Below are 24,373 nucleotides of genomic sequence, written 5' to 3'. Positions count from 1 at the left end.
GCAGGGTGGTCAGAGAAGAAGAGAAAATTCCAGGCAGTAGTTTCACTTGACTAGAGGCTATGGGCTGAGAAGACCCTGAAAACCAGGGTGTGTACCAAGCGGGCTAAGACCCGCTGGACCCAACGTGGTCTGGATTTGACTTAGGTTTCTCCTAGGACCTCATTATACGCTCATTAACATCCTAAATCACCCCAGTGCCGTGACAGTTCCGGGGACACCCATATTTTGAGTAAAAATGGGTGACACCACAGTCCCGAGATATCTCCCCACTTTTTCAGGAATTTTCACGAATATTTCGCCCCTTGGTTAAAGAAGTCCATGAAGGTAGCCGCCCCAAACCCCCTTGTGGGTGACCCTCTCTTTAGTATACCCACAATCCCTTTTCCTGAGTGTACTTTCCCCTTTGCAATAAATCTCCATATTGTCACTATTTTCTTTGTTGTCCTTGAACTCATTCTCTGGACAGTGTCAAGAGCGTGGACCTTGGCTGGGGTCAATGTCGCACTGGCATTAGGGGATCTCCCCAAGCCCACCGGTATCACACCTACCAAAACACAGGTTTTAACCCCCCTGAGGAAGGCTTTTGAGCAGGTGCCCCGCCAGTCTAAAGGAGGGTTGTTAGGGTGGGATACAAGGTGTTTCATCTGAGGTATCCCATTTATCTTCACAACAACCCCGTGAAACAACCACCATATCCCCAGTAATACAGTACATGTTGCTCTGTGGGTTCAAGAAAACGGCAGCTGTTTCAGGCAAAACTCACAGTCCAGTGGCCAACTCTAATGCTTATTTTTCTTGCTGTTAGAAAACGTTTCTTTGAGCTCACATCTATGATAAGTCAGTAATTTCTTCCGAACTTACAAAAGCCTGGAAACCTACTAAGACTCCCAATGTCCCTCAAGTCGGTTGATAAGGAAACAAATAGTTTTCGGTGCATTTAATTCGTTAAAGGCACCACCTGACCCACTGCAGCTCTACCTGACACGCGCTATGGCTGTCATTTGGGGACCCATATTCCGTGCAGTAACATGAGGAGTTAGTCTTTCCAAAGAGAGCAGATGAACATCTGAGGCTGGAAATCCATCCGACTGATGGTTATCAGGCTGTGGGCAGTACATGCTGTAACTAGAGGATGTTCCCCAGGTGTGCTGAGTCCCCGAGGCTCTGACACCACAGGTGAAATGTGAGTAAGTGAACAGCGAGAGTAATTTGTGTTCTCTCTGAAGGACTTCCCAAGAGTTCAAATGGCTCAGGGTAGCCCCACCCACATTCCCTCCCAGAGACACTCAGAATTTTACAAGAAATATTCGAATTATCTAGGCTGACCCTTTTTTCCTCCCACAGAGGAGGAAATGGGCGCAAAGGTAACTGACTTCTCAATCAGCTAGCAAGGCAGAGCACAGGCAGGACTGCTAACTCCCCATGTGGAAGGTATTCCCGTGATCATCACCCGTACTCACACTGTTCTGAAACCCAACCCCAAATTCTCCATCCTGCAGCTCCTTCTAACACAAATATGAACTCAGCCTGGGTAAGGAGACTGGAGTAGGCATCACCATCCTATACCACCTTATGTGAATATGTCTCAGTAACTGGTAGCTGTTCCTTTTTAGCAGCCATCAGAAAATTATACATCCTTCTGCAGAAGCTAGAATCAATTGAAAAAAAGAAAATTGTGCTCACTTCAGCAGCACATACTAAAATTGGAACCACATGGAGAAGATTAGCATGGCCCCTGCACAAAGATGACATGCAAATTCATGGTGTTCATTTTTTAAATAATATTGTTATTTTAAAAAGGAAAAATGGCCGGACATGGTGGCTCATGCCTGTAATCTCAGCCCTTTGGGAGGCCAAGGTGGTGAATCACTTGATGTTAGGAGCTTGAGACCAGCCTGGCCAACATGGCAAAACCCCGTCTCTACTAAAAATATAAAAAAAATTAGCCAGACATGGTGGCGCACACTTGTAATCTCCAACTACTCAGGTGGTTGAGGCAGGAGAGTTGCTTGAACCTGGGAGGTGGAGGTTGCACTTAGCCAAGATACACCACTGCACTCCAGTCTGGGTGACAGAGTGAAGAGACTCTGTCTCAAAAGAAAATTATACTTCTTTTTTTTTTTTTTTGGAGATGGTGTCTTATTATGTTGTTCAGGCTGGATTCAAACTCCTGGGCTCAAGCCGTCCTCCTGCCTCAGCCTCCTGAGTAGCTGGGATTATAGGCATGAGCCATCCTGACCAGCTTATACTTCCATTTTAAATGTCCTTGGAAAACTGTACTCTTCCTTTGTCAGGAGACCATCTGTAATTTGCTTTATCTGATGAAAAGAACTGGATAAGACCCTGAGCTCAGGCCTCGCTGAAGCCCCAAAGCCTGGTGTGAATAAGTCTGCTTAGTGGGGCAATTCTTTGTGAGTCCCTCAGCCTGCCATGTGCTGATACAGTCAATATAGTAGTAAGCCTTGTAAGAATCCTTGTCTATGAGTTATTTGAAAGTCAGTATGTTGATGGGTGCAGTGGCACACGCCTGTAATCCCAGCACTTCCAGAGGCTGAGGCGAGCAGATTGTTCGAGCTCAGGAGTTCGAAACCAGCCTGTACAACAACATAAGACCCCACATCTACAAAAAATACAAAAATTAGTTGGATGTAGTGTCTTATATCTGTAGTCTCAGCTACTCAGGAGGCTGAGGTGGAAAGATCACTCAAGGCTGCAGTGAGCCAAGATTGCACCACTGCATTCCAGCCTGGGAAACAGTGAGATGCTCTCTCAAAACACAACACAATACAACAAAATAAAGCCAGTATATTAAAAACTAGAAAGTCAAATCAGAACTCAATGATAAAAGAAAACTCTTTGGAAAGAAATTGTGTTCCATATAGCTTTAAAAAATTTTTCTTTGTGCTCTCCATGTTCAAAGAAATTGCTTAGTAAAGAACTATGAAAGTGATAGGTGGGCTGGGCACAGTGACTCACACCTATAATCCCAGCACTTTGGGAGGCCAAGGTGGGCATATCATAAGGTCAGGAGTTCAAGATCAGCCTGGCCAACATGGTGAAACCCCATCTCCACTAAAAATACAAAAATTAGCCAGGAGTGGTAGCACACCTGCAGTCCCACCTACACCGGAGGCTGAGGCAGGAGAATCGTTTGAACCTGGGAGGCGGAGGTTCCAGTGAGCTGAGATTGCACCACTGCACTCCAGCCTGGTCAACAGAGCAAGACTCTGTCTCGGAAAAGAAAAAAAAATGATTCATGAAAGTATCTTTTTTTTTTTTTTTTTTTTCCAAATTGAGACAGGGTCTGGCTGTGTTGCCCAGGCTGGTCTCGAACTCCTGTGCTCAAGTGATCCTCCCAAGTATCAACCCAGGCAAGAATGACTCCTGCCATGGGCACCTAACCTGGCCCTCATCTCACCATGCTGCACCCCTTGTGGTTAAGTTTCTGATAGGCCAAGGGGCATGCCCCCTCCACTTGCTAGAACACACATCGTATGAAGGATCCTGAATTCCCAATGCAAATAGTCTCAAGCCTGGATGGGGAAGGTGGGGCAGTCTTTCATAGTCATTCAAAGGAAGTTGTTGAGGTGGGCTTCCCTAGGCCTGGGGGTTGTGCAGGAGCTGGACTTCAGCTGTTTGACCATGAAACTCCTCCCTGTGCTGGATGAAACCCAGGTTAGGACAAGGAGTGTGAGTGTGCCACGTCTGGTAGGGTGATGTAGCACATTTAGATACTTAGGCATGTGGTATATGGGCCTTCACACGTACCCTTTCCCCAGGTCCTGCAAAGGATAGGAGTGGCCCTGCGAATGGTAGGGTTTTTCTAAAAGCAAAAACAACAGCATAGTTTGGAGAACAGGAACTCTATTATAAACGTTCCTGCCTTAGAGATCTATCCAATGTCATTGGACCTAATCTATAAAATTTCCGAAACCTTTTCAGCTTAAGCCTGTTAATGTATTCTGTTTTCTGACTCTTGGATTGTTTTCTCTTTCGCTGCTGCCTTGTGATGGCAAAAACATTTCATGCACATTGGCCTTTTCCCAGAATCCAGACCCTCTCTGCAAGGGCAGAGTCATTAGGAGAGTGGAGAGTACATGGAAAGAGGCTGTGTCTTAAGTGAGGCCTTAAAACATGGCTGTTTAGAGGGGAGAATCCTAGATGCTCCAGATAAGTGTCTTTTGTCAAGAACAGTTTTGATTGGCCAGGTGTGGTGGCTCACACCTGTAATCCCAGCACTTTGGGAGGCTGAGGTGGGTAGATCACTTGAGGTCAGGAGTTCAAGACCAGCCTGGCCAACACGGTGACACCCATCTCTACTAAAAATACAAAAAAAAAAAAAAAATTAGCCCGACATGGTGGTGCACTCTGGTAATCTCAGCTACTCAGGGGGCTGAGGCAGGAGGATCGCTTGAACCTGGGAGGTAGAGGTTGCAATGAGACAAGGTCACACCACTGCACTACAGCCTGGGCGACACAGCAAGACTCTGTCTCAAAAAAACAAGTAAAAAGTCTGGATGGAGGGGGACAAGAGTAGTTTATTTCTATCCTTTGCTAAAACTATCAACGAGCCCCAAGTAAGCTTTCTTCCCAGGTTTCTTTTGCTCTGTCTTTAACATACTCAGCCTTCCTCCATCTTGACAGAATTATCTCGACCTTCCTAATGCCCTAGTTACTGTCTGACTACTTTACTTCCTTTCTCTGTCAAATATCTTCCATAATTGGTCTAGGCTAATCTGGCTCCTCTCCCCTGGTTCCCTACTTGGGCCAGTCCAGGAATCTGGTTTCCATCCCCACCATGCCATCAGCCTTGCCCTCTAAAAGGTCAACTCGCCCTTTGTCCTTCCTTGACCTCCCATCGCTGAAAATGTTAAAAAACTTCCTTTGGAAACTTTCTGCTTTCTTGGCCTATATGATATTTGGTGTCACTTTAAGGTTTGGGTTTTCAACAAGAGTCCCTGTAAAGACTAATTATTTCCTTCTAGGGATCAAGTTTGCAATTAGAGTTAGTCCTACCAAATGAAGCACTGTAACTACATGGGCAGAGTGGCCAGGATTTGCCTAGATAATGATAGTTTCTGAGGAGGACATTTAGTCAATATGTTTTTTCCACTTATATTTAGATTATTCTATTTCTATTAAAGATGCATTTAGAAAATCATATGAGTGCACTTTTCCATTGAATTTTAATTTTATCAATTACAACTTTAATCAAATCTTGATGTTAAGGTGACAAAATGTTCCAATGTGCACAAGACGGAGGGGTTTCTCAGGATAGGAGACTTTCTGTCCTTAAAGCTAGGGTAATCCTAGGAAATCAGTACAATTTGTTAATTGACTTGGTCTTTAAGACAAACCCTTTAACTTGCTCTCCCTTTACCCTTCAGGAGTTCAGAAAGCACAGCTTCCAGGAAATGTAGTACTTTTTCAGCTGCTTTCGTTCTGATTTAGACTTTGGTTCTGATTTCATTTACCTAGCTGTTTAGTAGCTTAGAAGACAGGATATTCATGGGCTGGAGGCTCCAACTGACTTTGGAGTATGAAAACTACCTGTCTAGTATTGAAAGAAAATTTGGCAATCGCTTAACCCTTCCACGCAAATGAGACCCAGGGCTGGGTTACAATATCTCGTGAGAAAATGAGGTGAGTTTTCTCCTTGAAGTCTGGAGAAGCTGAGGATATACTGCCTGTATCATGAAAAGGAGCAAAGGACTCCCCACAGTTCTCCTTTCTTGTAATTTTAGATCATATTTTGCTTTAAATGAATGACAGCAACAGCAATGCTTCCTCCTATGTGGCTAAAGGTAACTAAGAGAAAATCTCACCTTCGTGACTTTAATTAGGGCACACCCTTCTTGGCTTGTCTTTGAAGGAGATAGAAGTGGAAAAAGTCAAGGGAAAAACAGAAAGAGGAAAAGGAAGAGATATTTATTTTAATTAATTTATTTATTTTTGAGACAGAGTCTTGCTCTGTTGGCCAGACTGGAGTGCAGTGGCATGATCTAGGCTCATTGCAATATCTGCCTCCCCGGTTCAAGCAATTCTCCTGCCTTAGACTCCCAAGCAGCTGGGACTATAGGCATGCATCATCAAGCCTGGCTAATTTTTGTATTTTTAGTAAAGACAGGGTTTCACCATGTTGACCAGGCTGGTCTCAAACTCCTGATCTCAAGTCATCTACCCACCTCGGCCTCCCAAAGTTCTGAGGATTACAGGCGTGAGCCACTGCACCCGGCCCAGAAGAGATATCCCTCTAAAAGGTGTTAGGCTTGGTCCAAAGCAGAGGACTTGAAATAAAATCTTAAAAATTGACATCAAAGAGTTTTGCCAAAGGAGATCTTGGTGGTCATGTCATTTTCTCCTTGCACTGGGCATCACTCACAGAAATCTCAGAATAATCACCAGTCATAATAGCTAACAGCTCTTAAAAGTTTTCTATGCACCCAGGCACCGTGCTGTGTGCTTTTCATGCAATATTTCATTTAATCTTCACAACAGTTCTGAATAGTAGGTTCCATTAGCCTCATTTACAGATGGAGAAAAATAAAAGCAGAGCTATTGAGTGGCAAAATTCACTCAAAATGAGACTGACTGTAAAACCCACGTATTTAATCACTGAGCTAATTCTTGGGGGGTTGGGAGGGTGGAGGGGACTGGTTCTTAATTGATTGGGAGCAAAGTGTGTATTTTAAGCTGTAGAGAAGAGGGAAAGAGGTACCAGCTAGAGCCAGGTCTGCCACCCAGTCTTCAGTAGAAATTGAGCTGAACTCCCACAAAATTGAAGAATATTATATTGGGCAATCCAAAGCTCTAAACAAAGTGTCCCCAACTACAAGAACTGGGCTTAAATGTCACTGCAGGAAACCAAAAGAATTTCTATGCTAGTTGTAGATCAGCTGTGTTCGTTCAATTTGCTAGTTTTACAGAGAAAGGGTCTGATACCAGTGCCCGTAAATCTACACTCCAATTAGCAGGTGTTTCAGATTTTGTATTTTGATAAGGGCATTTTTTGAAAAAAAGATGGAAGGTGACTGTATTAAGCTCAGATTAGATACAAAGAATCTGACCTCTTTTGCCTGGACTTTTTAAAAAAATTATTTAAAAATATTTAAAACATACCTCAACCCTCTTTCCCAAATGTAATAAATGGGCCTTGGACTGACCATCTGATGTGAAAGCAAGCCAGTTCCGATCAGCGATGACTAAGAAGTCTGAGACTTGCCACTCAACTACAAACATGGAGCATCAAGTATGTGTTCAAGACACTGACTCCTCCAGAGAGCAAAGGCAAAACCATACCCAGACGACTGCTGTTTTTTCTTTCCCTTGCTCTACAGAAAACTAATTTATTTTGGAATGAGCAACATTACATTTAACATTGGATCCCTTTGTGTTTCCAGGTCAAGTGGGAACACATATGCTCCCTACTGGGGAAAATAAACTGCAATGTATTTTTAGCATCCGTTGAAAGTACTTTCAGCTGAAGATATTCCACAGGACCCAGCCATTTCACTGCAAGCCAAAGGATTTGCCTCAACATCACCTAGAATTCCAAAACTTTCCCCAGGGGTCCCAAAGTAGCAGTGTCCCCTCCCAACCCTCAACTGCCCACCATTCTCTCTCCCAATTCTGGAGCAAATATCCTCTTTCTGAGAAAAACAAGGAAAATTAATCCAGTGAAAGATAAATGGAAAACATCTGTGAAATAGTCATGACGCATTAGGCTAACTAGAGCATACTTGGCAAAATGAAGCGTATCCAGGAGGAGAGAATAGGGAGAAAGGGTTGCAAAGAGGATGCCCCTATCATCCCCCGCTTCGTGTCTATTGCTAAAGGCAAGTATTGGACAGGGAGCCTCTCTATTGTGAGGTTTTTTGAAAGGGGCCTGTATTAGTCCGTTTTTAATGGACTAATAAAAACATACCTGAGACTGGAAGAAAAAGAGGTTTAATGAACTCACAGTTCCGTGTGGCTGGGGAGGCCTTCACAGAAGGCAGGGAGGAGCAAGTCATGCCTTACATGGATGGCAGCAGGCAAAAAAGAGAGAGCTTGTGCAGGGTAACTCCCTCTTATAAAACCATCAGATCTCATGAGACTTATTCACTATCACAAGAACAGCACAGGAAAGACGTGACCCATGATTCAATTACTTCCCACCAGATCCCTCCCCCAGCATGTGGGAATTCAAGATGAGATTTGGGTGGGGACGTGGCCAAACCATATCAGGGCCTGTATGGTGCCTCTGTGAGAGGGAGAGCAAGGCATCACTCTCCACAGACCCAGCTGTGCTCCTAAGTGCGGTGAGTGAAGCTCAGGTGTTTTGTCTTCCACTCCTCCTTCCAAGGGTGGTATATGCAGAACGTAAGCTGTGTATCCCTGGGTGTGGAGTTTTAGCTACCACTCTGAACTGCGACTGCAGTCACAGTGAGACAAATGGTTTAAGACTTTGCTTCCATCCACAAAGTTTTGAATTATTTTCCATGTTTAAAAATAAATGTACTTAGTAACTACCTTTTGAATAAATGACACAGGGATATTTGGCCCTCCTTTTTGAACATTCTAGTTTCAAAATTTCTGAGGTGTCTGCAATGATGTAAATTGAAAATGTAAAGTCCTGCCAAGCCTGGTGGTTCATGCCAGTAATCCAAGCATTTCTGGGGGCCAAGGTGGGCAAATCACTTGAGGTCAAGGAGTTCGAGACCAGCCTGGCCAACATGGCATAATCTTGTCTCTACAAAAAACACAAAAATTAGCTGAGCATGATGGCAAGCACCTGTAATCCCAGCTACTCAGGAGGCTGAGGCATGAGAATTGCTTGAACCTGGAAGGTGTAGGTCGTAGTGAGCCAAGATCATGCCACTGTACTCCAGCCTAAGCAATATAGAGACTCTGCCCCCTCCCCAAAAAAGGCATACAAAAAGAACACATAAAGTCCTACCAAATGATTGTAATTATTGTTAATAATATTATTATTATTATTATTACTGAAGACAGACTAAACTTTGACTTCTTTTCTTCTCTTGCCCAAATTCCTACCCTAGGGACTTGGGGAGTCATGGTCTATAAACCATCAAGTCTCAACAGAGACGTTATATTTAACCCTATATAATGTGGCCTGCCTTCCAACCTGACTCTGGTGTAACATCACATAACAAATAAGGAAGTAAATCAAAATATTTTAACCCCAAATATATTTCCTTGCCATACCTTGAAATTGTCCTGCACAGTCATCTCTTATGGGGAAAAATCTGCATTCTGTAGAGAATCCCCTTTTCCATTTTAAGTTCAGTAAGAAACATTTGCAATCTATTCTCTCTGAAGCCTGCTACCTGAAGCCTTCCTCTGCACAGTGAAAACTTTGGTCACCACAATCCTTTATCTTAACCCAGACATTTTCTTTTTATTGAGCCCAGGTCTTTAGATATACTCAACAAATTGTCAACCAGAAAAAATTTAAATCTACCTAGAGCCAGGAAGCCCTGGCCCCACTTTGAGTTGTCCCGCCTTTTTGACCTGAACCAATGTACATCTTAAATGTATTTGATTGGCCAGGTACAGCGGCTCATGCCTGTATTCTCAGCACTTTGGGAGGTGGAGGTGGGCGGATCACTTGAGGTTAGGAGTTTGAGACCAGCCTGGCCAACATGATGAAACCCCATCTCTATTACAACTACAAAAATTAGCCAGGCCTGGTGGCACGTGCCTGTAATCCCAGCTACTCTGGAGGCCGATACAGGAGAATTGCTTGAACCCAGGAGGAAGAGGTTGCAGTGAGCCAAGACTGTGCCACTGCACTCCAGCCTGGGCAACAGAATGAGACTCCATCTCAAAAAACAAACAAAAAAGAATTTGATTGATGTCTTATGTCTCCCAAAAATGTATAAAACCAAGCTGTGCCCCACACCAAGGGCACATATTCTCAGGACCTCCTGAGGGCTGTGTCATGGACCATGGTCACTCATATTTGGATCAGAGTAAAATATTTCTTCAAATATTTTAGAGTTTGACTTTTTTCATTGACATTATGAAGCCATGTATTTACTAAAAGACAGGAGAACATGTGCCTAATAAGAACAGGCACTAATAAGAACTTGCTAAAATAAGCCCAACTTAGAAAAATGTGCTCTAGGTATGAGGCATGGCTTGGTTTTATACATTTTTTGGAGACATAAGACATCAATCAAATTCTTTTTTGTTTGTTTTTTGAGATGGAGTCTCACTCTGTTGCCTAGGCCGGAGTGCAGTGGAAGTTTTTCCCTTTTTTATAAGATAATATTGTTCCATTGTCTTGGTGGATCTTGAATACATTTATGTTAACATTTAATTTATATTTTCAAAACAATACTTGGAATATTAAGTTTATGTATTAGAGGTTTGGCTTTGTTCTAGTACGGAACACTGAATTTATTATTATTTTTATTAATTGGGCTTATTTTAGTAAGTTCTTATTAGCAAGTTTAATATGTTGTACAAATTAAATGAAAATATCCTCCAAAATTATTTGGAAAGATTATAGAAGCCTTATCCTAGCAGTTTAGGACATAATCATATGCCCCTGCTGCTTATCATTACTGTGTCACAGGCTGTGTCTCTGCAGAGCAACTGGATTTAACTGGAACCAAACTCAGGTTTCCTCTTAAATTTTAGTGTTCACTTTCTTGCAGATGATGTTCTTAAAATGGATAGTTTTAGGTTGTTTTTATATATCCTCATGCGTAACATTAAATCTGACAAAAGATTCTAGGACATGCTTTTAAAAATACAGTTGGTACAATGCACAACTTTTTTGTATCTGTGTAAATTTCCAATGATTCTTTAACCGTTCCCTGTCTCCCCCAGCAGTGGGCTGTCAGGAGCCATTTGTCCATGTGACCTCACATCCTTGCTTTCAATTCATTAGACCTGAGGTGTGCACTTCATTGAAATGGGGCCAAAGTCACTTTCTTAGAAATTTGGACTTGGTCATGCCTGTAATCCTAGCACTTTGGGAGGCTAAGGCAGGTAGATTGCCTGAGCTCAGGAATTCAAGACCAGCCTGGGCAACACGGTGAAACCCATCTCTATTGAAATACAAAAAGTCAGCTAGGCATGGTGGCAGGCACCTGTAATCCCAGCTACTCAGGAGGCTGAGACAGGAGAATCACTTGATCCCACGAGGTGGGGTTGCAGTGAGCCAAGATCACGCCATTGCACTCCAGTCTGGATGACCAAGCGAGACTCTGTCTCGAAAAAAAAAAAAAGAAAAAAGAAAAGAAAACCAAGCAAGACACCATCTCAAAAAAAAAAAACAAAAAAGAAGAAGATAAAAAGAAAAATAAATTTGGACTTGGGGTTGAGAGAAGGAATGTCAGTCTTTCTGTGGGTCCAGATGGTAAATTTGGAACCATAAGCAGCCATCTCCAGACTATTAAGGGGCCTTAGGAGCAGAGAAAATCCTGTCCACCAAGAAATAAGATGGCAAATGTGAGAGATAGGCCACATTTCTTGGGTTTCTAATCACATTTTGCTTTCCTGACAGGTATTCTTGAATCCTAGCTCCTCTCCCTACCTTCAAGACTTACAGTAAATCTCTTGCTTTTGCTAGAGTGCCTTTGAATTGATTTCTCTTCTTTAAAACCCAAAGAATCTTAACACAGACATTTTTATCTGGAAGTGAGTTTACAAGTTATAGTCCATTAAAGAAAATTGTTATATCAAGCAGATGGGGTGAGAAGTGGATAGTCCTCTAACCAAGGAACCTCGTGTTTTCGTGTGTGCAGTTCTCACAGCCTTTCAGGGAAGTACAGTAACAGCAAGAAAGAGAAAGAGAGACTTCAGGACAAGTTTGCCTCATGGAAAGAAGACAGAGGAAAGTAGAGTAAGAATACAGTTATGTACCAGAAGCCTTTCTAATCATAGCCAGCCATCTAAGCTTGCTCAAAGTTAGTCTAAAAAAGCATCTATAAGGGCCAGTCATGGTGGCTCATGCCTGTAATTCCAGCACTTTGAGAGGCCAAGGCGGGCAGATCACCTGAGTTCAAGAGTTCAGCCCAGCCTGGGCAACATAGCAAAATCCTGTCTGTACAAAAAATACAAAAATTAGCCAGATATGGTGGTGGGCACCTATAGTCCCAGGTACTCAGGAGGCTGAGGCAGGACAATTGCTTCAGCTTGGGAGGCAGAGGTTGCAGTGAACCGAGATCGTGCCACTACACTCCAGCCTGGGCGACAGAGCGAGACTCCGTCTCAAAAGAAACATATCTATAAGGACACTAACCATGCTAATTATGTCTCCTGCGTAGTAACAACCAGATCCTTTATTGTAACCACTTTTGAAACTAAAATCGGGGTGTTTACTGGGAAAATGTATAATTTTGAAAATTAGAATGAGAATATCTGATAGAAACCAGAAGACCTAAGAACTTCAGCTTCAAAACTTCCACTTTGATTCCCAAAACCCTGCACATGTCTGTTTCATTCCATTCATCCCATCAGATAAACATGCTGAGACCTGACCCCTTGTAAAGCAAATCAGCTTTACAACAGCTTTGCAACTTGTGGGCACAGGTGGCATTTCATAATTTATTACAGAAAAGAAGTGCCATCATAAGTTAAAGAAAATGATGCCAGGCGTGGTAGCTCATGCCTGTAATCCCGGCACTTTGGGAGGCCAGGAAGGTGGATCACCTGAGGTCAGGAGTTCGAGACCAGCCTGGCCAACATGGTGAAACCCCATCTCCACTAAAACTACAAAAATTAGCCAGACATTGTGGCGCATGCCTGTAATCCCAGCTATCTGGGAGGCTGGGGGAGGAGAATTGCTTGAACTCAGGAGACAGATGCTACAGTGAACCGAGATTGCACCACTGCACTCCAGCCTGGGCAACAGAGTGAGATTCCATCTCAAAAAAATAAAATAAAATAAATAAGTTAAAGAAAATGATAGAGAAAATATTTTCAATACATATGACATAGGGTTTATGGTAAAAATATATAAAGAGTTCCTACCAGTCAATTTGCAAAAGATGAGTACTATAATACAAAAATGGGCAAAACAGTTTGCATTAGGAGAAATGCAAATAGCTAGTGAATATATATATTTTAAAGAGTTTAACTTACAAGAGTAATTGAACTGATGCAAATTAAAATAGCATACCATATTTAGCCTGTCAAATTGGAATCAATTTTTAAACATCCAATATTAATCAGAGAATAGGCAAAAGGAACACTATCAAATACCGCAGCTAGAGGTACAAATTGGTAGAACGGTATATAGAGCATTTAATAATATACAGAAAAAAACTAAGAAAACATTCTACACTTGGGAATTATTTTAGTTTTAGAAATTCCTGCTAGCCAAAAAGCTGAGATAAATAAAAAGTTTTCTAAAAAGGCCAAGCACGGTGTCTCACACCTGCAATCCAAGCACTTTGGGAGGCCAAAGTAGGCAGATTACTTGAGGCCAGGAGTTTGAGACCTGCCTGGCCAACATGGTGAAACCCAATCTCTACTAAAATAAAAATTATGAAAATTTTTTTTTAATTCTAAAGAAATAGAGATGCACCCAAAGATCTACATACAAGGATATATAGGGGGGAAAGCTGAAAACACCCTGGATTTCCAACAGTAATTAATAAATAAATGTTGGTGTGGATATATCATAGAATCCATGTAGCTATTAAAAACTGTTTTCCAAGAAAATTTAATAACTTTAAAAAATACTCATGCTGTAATATTTGTTCAAAAGATCAAAATACAGTCCTTTATATAAACATGACCCTACTTTGATAAATAAAATAGATCTATATGTAATTATATGTATATGTATATATAAATATGTTTTCATAGAAAAAAGCCTGAGAACACATGCATCAGTTTATGAGTGGGTATTACTTCTGCTTACTGAAATTAAGCAGTTTTCCTTCTTTCTTTTTTATTTTTCAAATTTCCTGTAATAGGTATGATCTTTATCAGAATAAATAATATATCAAAAGAAATTCATGCAAAAATACACATGTACTTTGTCTAAGCAATCACAAAAAATACTTGTAATATTTAATGTTATATTTCTATATCTCAATTTATGATTGAGAGCAAATATGTCCACAAGGAAATCTCCCTTTCCTGGAATATCACTCTGTGCTTCCTTCTTGGCCATAACACAAGCCTTATCCAACATGTGCAGTTTCTCTAAGTTAATTGCATGAGACTCATAAAATTGGGGATTTTTAAATACATTTCAACAATGTCAGGAATCTGGTTGCTTAGTATTTCAGTACAAAACATTTCCAGAACTCTCACTTCCAGCTGAAAAAAAAAGAAAAATGGAAGCAGATGAAGTTCTGAAAATGCTGTCTTTGCTTAACTTTAATCCTGTTAAAGAGACTCTTGTTTCATCCCCTTTTAAAAACACCCTTTGCCTTTACCCCTCATCCCCTTGTGTAGAGCTGATCATTGGACAATAGGCAAACGTGTGTAGGGGTTAAGGGTAACAGCAGGTAAGGAGACCAACAGCCCCAAAGCGAATTCAGCATAAGAAGTAACAGTCTGGGCTAGTGGCCCATATTATACTCTAGTTTGTTTTCACCCAGCATTTGCATGGAAGATGGTGCTTGATGTCTTGTCCAAGTTGATACAAACACACTACCAGCAGACCCCACATGTAAGGATTTAAGGCATTATCAAAGACTGGGTACAGAGGTACATTGGGGCCAATGGTAACTATCACATTGATCATCTGAGTTAGGTGAAGTTTCATAATCAAGTGATAGAAAAAGCCACATTGTAATATGAGGTCTCTACCCTCCCTCACTCTGTGGCCATGGGCAAGGTGCATAGCACTGTGACTGTCAATTCCGCCAACTATAAAAGGAAGGAATTGAATTACATCAGATTCTTTTTTTTTTTTTCGAGACCGAGTCTCGTACTGTAGCCCAGGCTGGAGTGCAGTGGTGCAATCTCAGCTCACTGCAACCTCTGCCTCCTGGATTCAAGTGATTCTCCTGTCTCAGCCTCCCAAGTAGCTGGGACTACAGGCACACGCTAACACTTCCAGCTAATTTTTGTATTTTTCATAGAGATGGGTTTCACTATGTTGGCCAAGCTGGTCTCGAACTCCTGATCTCAGGTGATCCACCTGCCTCAGCCTCCCAAAGTGCTGGGATTGCAAGCATGAGCCACCGTGCCCAGCCTCAGCATAATATTTTTACAGAGTAGTTTGGGTCACAGAGGAAGACCCTGCCTCAGGAAAAGAATAGGTTGGAAAGATGTGGGGAAAAGTTATAGAACTGTAATTCCAAAATCCCTGATCCCATCAAGATGTAGATAATATAGCTATAATGAATTCAAAATCTTTGAATTTTCATTCCCTGCTTGACATTAATAATGTAACATATCTATTCACATCTGTCTCTCTGACATTTACCTATTCCTTCAAGAGACTACATTAGAAGCAACTTAATGATGACACAGATGCTTAGCATCTTGCTGCTTTAGAAGCTGGCTAGAGATGTGTTGGGCACGTCTGTACAGAAGGAGCACACTGGCAGCGTCTTTGCCAGGGGCCACCGAATCAGGGTGCTAGATCACAGCCCTCTTTTTTGGCCAGCCTCACTGAGCATGCAGAGCTGATCTCATGGGTCCTGGGCGATATGCAATGAAGTCTTAATGTGCAACAGAGACGCCACATCCACGGAACAAAACAATAGACCAGCCCTGGAACTGTGAGCAGCAGTTTTTATTTTATTTTATTTATTATTATTATTTTTTGAGACGGAGTTTCACTCTTGTTGCCCAGGCTGGAGTGCAATGTGGTGATCTCGGCTCACCACAACTTCTGCCTCCTGGGTTCAAGTGAGTCTCCTGCCTCAACCTCCTGAGTAGCTGGGATTACATGCGTGCGCCACCATGCCTGGCTAATTTTGTTTGTTTGTTTATTTATTTATTTATTTATTTATTGAGACAGAGTCTCCCTCAGTTGCCAGGCTGGAGTGCAGTGGCACGATCTCAGCTCACTGCAACCTCCACCTCTTCGGTTCAAGCAATTCTCCTGCCTCAGTGTCCCGAGTAGCTGGGACTACAAGTACCTGTCACCATGCCCGGGTAATTTTCATTATTTTTAGTAGAGATGGGGTTTCTCCATATTGGTCAGGCTGGTCTCAAACTCCTTACCTCAGGCAATCTGCCCTCCTCGGCCTCCCAAAGTGCTAGGATTACAGACGTGAGCCACCTCGCCCAGCCTAGTTTTTAATTTTAAAGTGGTTAACCTTGGTTTGTTAGAGCTCTTATAAAAGTCTTGCAAAAGGTGAAATTTGATCATTTAATCTTCATATTACTCATCTCTTTAGCTTTTTGAAAAGTATTGCTACTGTGCATTTTATGTAGTTTTGTCCCCCACCCAATTCAGTCAATTTGCAAATTAAGATGAAAATAAAACAATTAAAAAGAATAAGACATTGGGAGGCTGAGGCTGGTGGATCATCAGGTCAGGAGTTTGAGACCAGCCTGGCAAATATAGTGAAACCCTGTCTCTACTAAAAATACAAAAGATTAGCCAGGCGTGGTGGCACGTACCTGTAGTCCCAGCTACTGGGAGGATGAGGCAGGAAAATTGCTTGAACCTGGGAGGCGGAGGTTGCAGTGAGCAGAGATTGTGCCACTGCACTGAAGTCTGGGCGACAGAGTGAGACTCTTTCTCAAAAAAAAAAAAAAAAAAAAAGCTAGAAAATAAAGGGCACTAATAAATATTTGATGAAGAAACAATGGATTCCTCAATTTTTTAAGTTCCTGTGGGGCCCTGTACACCATCATTTTTCACTTGGAGAAGAAGTTGGCATATATTGCTCTTACTCCTAGGACACAGGGTTAATGTTCCCTTAACACAAGCCCCCTACTCACTCCATCCCAGCTGGAGATGGAGTATGTATGGTACTTTTGCATGGTACCTTACAGGCCCCCTGCATATTCTACTTACAGGAAAGCTCTCTTAAGATGTTTACGAGAACCTCCTTCCCCTGCTTTTTCTTGTAACCTTCCCTAGAGGCCTGTTCTAACCACCCTGATCTGGTTTGCATCTGTGTCCCCACCCAAATCTCATGTTCAGTTGTAATCCCCAATGTTTGAGGTGGGAGCTGATTGGACAGTGGGGTGGATTTCCCCCGGGTGCTCTTCTTGCGATAGTGAGTGAGTTCTCGTGAGATCTGACTGTTTAAAAATTGTGTAGCACATCTCCCCTCCCTCTTACTCCTGCTATGGCCATGTAAGAGGTAGGTGCCTGCTTCCTCTTCCCCTTCCACCATTATTGTTTCCTGAGGTCTACCCAGAAGATGAGCAGATGCCAGAATCATGCTTCCGGCACAGCCTGGGGAATGAGTCAATTGCACCTCTTTTCTTTATAAATTACCCCAGTCTCAAGTATTTCTTTATAGCAATGTGAGAACCAGCTAATATGGAAAACTGGTACCAAGGATCAATAGGATCCCTACTCTTACCTTGTCTACCTCTCTATTTCTTTACCTGTCTCCTATCTCCTCCCTCCACGTACTTATCACTAGTATGTTTGTTTGTTGCTTTTTTCCCCTATAATATTAAAACCTCATAAGGAAGGGCATTTGACTGTTTTATTCACCACTGACTTTTTCTTTTTTCTTTTTGAGACGGACTTTCACTCTTGTTGCCCAGGTTGGAGTGCAACAGCAAGATGTCAGCTCATGGCAACCTCCGCCTCCTAGGTTCAAGCTATTCTCCTGCCTCAGCATCCCAAGTAGTTGGGATTACAGGCATGAGCCACCACACCTGGCCAATTTTGTATTTTTAGTAGAGATGGGGTTTCTCCATGTTGGTCAGGCTGGTCTTGAACTCCAGACTTCAGGTGATCCGCCCACCTTGGCCTCCCAAAGTGCTGGGATTACAGGTGTGAACCACCATGCCCGGCTTCACCACCAACTTTTAACCTAGGCCTTGGCACATGGTAGGTCACAAATGAATATTTGTTGCATCAGTGAATAAAGTGTAAAAAAGGTACTAACATTGAAGAGATTCTAACTTCTAGCTAGAACAATGAACTTCACTCACATCTTTAGCAACCTTCCTGGGAACTCTCATGAAATTTAATTACTTGTACTTTTCATCTTCAAAGTGTGTGTAAATGATTAACTATTTTACTCCATGACACATACACTAATGCTGCATTTTATAGATGGGAAAACTAAAGCATAGAGAACTAAATCCCTAAAGATCAATGAGTGAGTCAATGTCAGAGCCAGATGAATAGGAGAATTTGGGATATTTAGTTCTCAGCAACTGATTCCCCAAAGTCATTTAGCTATTTCTTGTGCTTGTTACAACTCATTTAAAAGCATTTATGATTCCCAAATTTAAAAGGCTTTTGAGTGAGGAATTGGTTTGTTGTGACAGCAGGTGATTCAGTTACTGTAAACGCTCATTCAGGCACTCAGTCCTCAATCTGGATACAGTAATTCACAAAGTAAGCTAATGCTCTCCTACTAATCTCTCTGCCTCCAGTTTTTTGTTCTGCCAGGCATCATTTAGAAAGATCAGAATGTCTGTTTCAATCCCAAATCAGGCCAGGCAGGGTGACTCATGCCTATAATTCCAGCACTCTGGGAGGCCAAAGTGGGTGGATAACTTGAGGCCAGGAGTTTGAGACCAGCCTGGGCAACATGGTAAAAGCTCATCTCTACTAAAAATAAAAATTAAAAAAAAAAAAAAAAAAAAAAAAGCTGGGTGTGGTGGTATGCACCTGTGGTCCCAGCTACTTGGGAGTCTGAGGTGGGAGGATCACTTGGCCCAGGAGGCAGAGGCTGTAGTGAGTCAAGATTGCACCACTGCACACTAGACTGGGTGACAGAGCAAGACCCTGTCTCAAAAAACAGAAAAGAAAAATCCCAATCTGATTGTGCCACACCCTAAACACACGTGTAAAAGTTGCATAAAGGGTTAACAGAAGCAGAGTTCTTACTTTAGAAGGTAAAATGTATCAAGGAAATTGACTCCGTAGAAATGAATAAATGCTGAGTGAAAGCTCAGCAAATATCTAGGACTATGAATAACTACATCCAAGACATTGTTATGTTTGTCTGTATGAAATACATTGAATTTGCTTGTAAAATTCAGGTATTCTAACAGATTCATTTTTCTGCTGTTGGAAATATTAAGGAGTGATCATAGGTCAAAATTTGCATTTGCTTTCTATGATGTAGAAACTTTAGCAAAATAAGATCATAAAATTAACATTTTGTTGTATTTATTTCAAAGATCTATATTCACTTCACTAATCTCACTGAATTAAATTGTCTTGTTATTTATATAAGAGAAAAAGAGCAAGTGAGCTTGAGTGAATTAAGAGTGTGTGTGTGTGTGTGTGTGTGTGTGTGCGTGTTTTTTTTTTTTTTTTTGAAACAGTCTCACTCTGTTGCCAGGCTGGAGTGCAGTGGCACAGTCTTGGCTCACGACCTCCACCTCCCGGATTCAAGTGATTCCCTTGCCTCAGCCTCCCAAGTAGCTGGGACTACAGGCACGTGCCACCACGCCCGGCTAATTTTTTTTGTATTTCAGTAGAGACAGGATTTCACCATGTTGGCCAGCATGGTGTGGATCTCCTGACCTTGTGATCCACCCTGCCTTGGCCTCCCAAAGTGCTGGGATTACAGGCATGAGCCACCATGCCCAGTCAAAGTTGTGAATTTTTTTAAAAAAGTAAGTTGCTGTTTTAGCAGAAATATACAGTCTGTAAATAATTTATCGGTTAGTAGTTTCATTAATGTTCATTCCTCATTTTGCTTTAAAATGGATCATGCCACCCTACATCTATTGCAAATGTAGGGGAAACCCTTTGTGCAGTGTCTGTAAAGGAGTTTCTCAAAATCTAACTTAATTTTAAATTATTCAAATGGTACTAGAAAGTATGACCCCAAAATTCAATATGCAGTCTCATTTTTCAGTAGGAATTCTCTTTTAAAATGCAGACATCTCAAAAACAAAACAAAAAAAGGTAATGTGGGAGCTGGGCACCATGGTTCATGTCTGTAATCCCAGCATTTTGGGAGGCTGAGGCAGGCAGATCTCTGGAGGTCAGGAGTTCAAGAGCAGCCTGGTCAACCTGGTGAAATCCTGTCTCTACTAAAAATACAAAAACTAGTTGGGCATGGTGGTGCTTGCCTGTAATCCCAGCTACTCAGGAGGCTGAGGCATGGGAATTGCTTAAACCTGGGAGGTGGAGTCTGCAGTGAGCCAAGATTGTGCCACTGCACTCCAGCCTGGGTGACAAGAGTGAGACTCTGTATCAAAAATAAAAATAATAATCATCATCATAATCATAATACGGGAACAGTGGTTCTCAACTTTGGCTGCACTTTGGAATCACCTGGAAACTTTACAAATAGTGATCCCTGGATTCCACCCCCAAGATGTGAGTTTATTTGATCTGAGGAGTGGCCTGGGCATTGTGATTTTTTAAAGCAGCATCTGAAATGCAACCAAGATGGAGACCCTTGAAGAAGGGTCTCAGTCCATGGAAGTCCCTACACAAGACCTGAGAATTAAATCTAAGAAGGACCCAAAGCCAGAGAACCCTGAATATAATGGTTTCTAGATTTCTCTGTAATTCTAAGTATCGTAAACAATTTCAAAATTGCCATTAGTAATATCTTACTGTATTCTTCAATAGTGGGGCTATTTCTCAAAAGGATGTACTTTTCGGAATCTAGGATTTAAGTTAAATTGGGCTAAGATGAAAAGGATGTCAAGGTAATCAAAACTTTGGTATTAGGCTGGGCACAGTGGCTCATGCTTGTAATCCCAGCACTTTGGGAGGCCGAGGCATGAGGATCATTTGAGCCTAGGAGTTTGAGGCCAGCCTGGGAAACACAGCAAGATGACATATCCACAAAAACTACAACAAATTAGCTAGGCATGGTGATGCATGCCTGTATTTCCAGCTATTTGCAAGGTGAGGTGGGAGGATCACTTGAGTCTGGGAGGTTGAGGCTGCAGTGAGCCATGATTGCACTTCAGCCTGAGGGACAGAGTGAGACCCTGTCTCAAAAGAAAAAAAAACTCTGAGGAAACAAACAAACAAACAACAACAACAACAAAAGACTGTGGTATTACATGAGAGCCATGCAGATCCAAAGTGGTTATTTGTATGATATAAACTGCCTCAATGTAATTTTTTTTTTTTTTTTTTTTTTTTTTGAGATGGAGTCATGCTCTGTTGCCCAGGCTGGAGTGCAGTGGCACGATCTTGGCTCTCTGCAACCTCCGCCTCCCAGGTTCAAGCGATTCTCCTGCCTCATCCTCCCGAATAGCTGGGACTACAGGCACACAGCACTGCACCTGGCTAATTTTTGTATTTTTAGTAGAGATGGGGTTTCTCCATATTAGCCAGGCTGGTTTTGAACCCCTGATCTCGTGATCCTCTTGCCTCGGCCTCCCAAAGTGCTGGGATTACAGGTGTGAGCCACCACACCTGGCTTTAATTCTTAGTAATAAAATACACACAAAATATGTTGACTCTTATTTTGAAGCTCTTATATCTTTATCATCAATCATTCTCTCTTGCTGGAAAATGGATATGAATTTTAAGGCCTGAAAGTTCTACCCATTCTGATACATATAGCTTAAAGTAAAACACAGCCCCGTTGTTACACAGTAGTTATTACATTTAACAATTCGGATCCCTCTATGTGAAGACTTGCATGGGTATGTGGTTTGCATTTATTTGCTAGCAAGTTCTCATACCTGGTATGTATTTGGTTTGCTTGCTTGCTTGCTTAATTGTGAATGTTAACAAAGGTAACATAGAAAAATAGATACAGGCTGGGGGTGGTTCATATCTGTTATCCTAGCACTTTGGGAGGCTGAAGCAGGTGGATCACTTGAAGCCAGGAGTTCGAGACCAGCCTGAGCAACGGGATGAAACCCCGTCTCTACAAAATTAGCCAGATGTGGTGGCACATGCCTATAGTCCCAGCTACTTGGAAGGATAAGGTGGGAGGATTGCTGGAGCCCAGGAGGTTGAGGCTTCAGTGAGCTGTGGCACCACTGCACTCCAGCTTGGGTGACAAAGCGAGACTTTGTCTGAAAAAAAACCCCAAAAACAAAAGAAAAAGAAAAATAGATGCAAATAAGGAAGGAATTACTGAAAAAGAAATGCTTTTTTAATAATGAGCAAGAAAAAGCACAAAAACTTGGATCTCTGAAAGCTAGGACTAGAAGCCCTGTCCCTCTCAGTAGTTCAGCCTTGCATCTTGCTGGGCGCCTCCAGAACCCTGATCAGCTGAATCCCTTCCTTCATTGGCAGTGTGTGTTGGGTCCTCATCACTTGATCACTTAAGCTCCTTTAAAGTGTTGTTTTCCCCTCCTTGCTCCAGGTTGTTGGGCTTACATTTAGTATAAGTTCTCAGAAGCAAGGAGGCTGGTGTCATCATTCAGCACCCCTAATGAAACACACCCTTAATAATTCCTCCTGTTTCGTCTGGCTCATTGGGTGTTGCCCATAAACACAGTTTGGCTTTTGTAATCACAACTAGAGCAGGCGGTGTGACTCATCAGTCAGTTCCCTGCATCTCTTGGTATCTTCTGTGAAGTGAGTCAGTTTCAACTTTGGCTTCGTGCTCATGTGTCCCTCCCTACTCTCTGATGTTCAAGTCTATATTTGTTCCAGACTCCGTTTTATTTCATCTATTTGTTTTCTTAATAGAACCATATTCCAAATTCCCTTTCAAGAGTGGAGCTAACTTCACAGAAATTTGGGAAAATTCTGATAGTTCTAGCCTATACGTAGAATGCCCAAAACAAGGAAGATACTTATTCTCTGAGGAATTGTACCAAAAATACAAGTAGATTAAGTCAGGATGCACATGTTGAATATTTACAATGTGCCAGGTACTTTCATATGCCATTCTATTAAAAATAAGCAGCATACGGCTGGGCACAGTGGCTCATGCCGGTAATCCCAGAAGTTTTGGAGGTTGAGGCGGGCAGATCACAGGAGGTCAGGAATTTGAGACTAGCCTGGCCAACATGGTGAAACCGCATTTCTACTAAAAACACAAAAATTTGCCTGGCATGGTGGCAGATGCCTGTAGTCCCAGCTACTCGGGAGGCTGAGGAAGGAGAATTACTTGAACCCAGGAGGCGGAGGCTACAGTGATCTTAGATCACGGCACTGCACTCCAGCCTGGGCAACAAAGCACGACTCTGTCTTAAAAAAAAACCAAAAAGCAGTATGCGTTAGAGCAGTTTTAGGTTTATAGAAAAATTAGAAAGACAGTACAGAGTTTCCATATATGCCACACTCAAGTTCCCCTATTATTAACCTTCTACGTTGTTATGATACATTTGTTACAATTAATGTGATGATGTATGAATATATTAATAGGTGATGATTAATTAACATCTATATTCTTATTGCCTTATTTTTACCTGTTGGCCTTTTTCTGTTCCGGAATCCATGCCGGATACATGACATTCTAGTTGTCCATCTCCTTAGGTTCCTCTCGTCTGTGACAGATTCTCAGACTTTCTATTTCACGAGCTTGGCAGTTTTGAGGAATATTGGACAGGAATTTTGTAGCATGTCCCTCACTGACATTTGTCTAATGTGTTTCCCATTAGACTGGAGTTAAGTGTTGCTGGGAGCGAGACTACAGAGGCAGAATGCCATTTCATCACATCATGCCTAGGGTACATACTATCGACATGGCTTATCCCTGCTGCTGTTACCTTGATTACCTGGCTGAGATAGTATTAGTTAGGTTTCTCTGCTGCAAAGTGACCCCCCTCCCCCGCCAACACTTCTGTGCTCTTTGGAAAGAATTTGCTCTGCATGGCCCACACTTAAGAAGGAGAGACTACAGCCCATCTCTTTAAGATAGAAGATTTACATAAATTATTGGAAGCTCTTATTTAGTCATTTATTTATATCAACGTGGACTCAAGGATTTTTAAAAATGTTTTGAGTTATAACCTAACTCTTTCTTTCTTTCCTTCCTCCCTTCCTTCCTCTCCTTTTCTTTCTCTTTTTCTCTCCCTTTCTTTCTCTCTTCCTTCTTCCCTCCCTCTCTCCCTCTCTCTCTTTCTCTCTCTTTTCTCTCTTTTTTCTCCTCCCTCCCTCTCTCCTTCCCTCCCTCCCTCCCTTCCTTCTTTCTTTCTTTCCCAGCTTTGAGTTGACTTCTCTGTGCCTGTGACATACTCCTTCTTTGTGTGTGTGTGTTTGTGTGGTGTGTGTTTAAGCCCTTCCTTAATTTTTGGCTCTATAGGATATTTCAGACATCTTGCATATTTTCTCCCCCACTCATAGAATCTGCCATTTCTCCAAGAAGCCCTGGTTCCTTTTATTGAAAAATGATACTAGATATCAAGATCTAGCTGG

The 24,373-nt window shown here is 42.1% G+C and overlaps 1 pseudogene; it reads left to right on the top strand.

Moving 5' to 3' along the window:
- The first annotated feature begins 1,677 nt into the window (after positions 1-1,677).
- On the top strand, positions 1,678-1,776 carry LOC135271501 (U6 spliceosomal RNA; annotated as a pseudogene).
- The last annotated feature ends 22,597 nt before the right edge of the window (positions 1,777-24,373 follow it).

This window comes from Aotus nancymaae, unplaced genomic scaffold (genome assembly GCF_030222135.1).
Source record: "Aotus nancymaae isolate 86718 unplaced genomic scaffold, 86718_ANA_hifiasm-v0.15.2.pri h1tg000079l, whole genome shotgun sequence".
Lineage (NCBI taxonomy): Eukaryota > Metazoa > Chordata > Mammalia > Primates > Aotidae > Aotus > Aotus nancymaae.
This window is presented reverse-complemented; position numbering and strand designations above follow the sequence as displayed.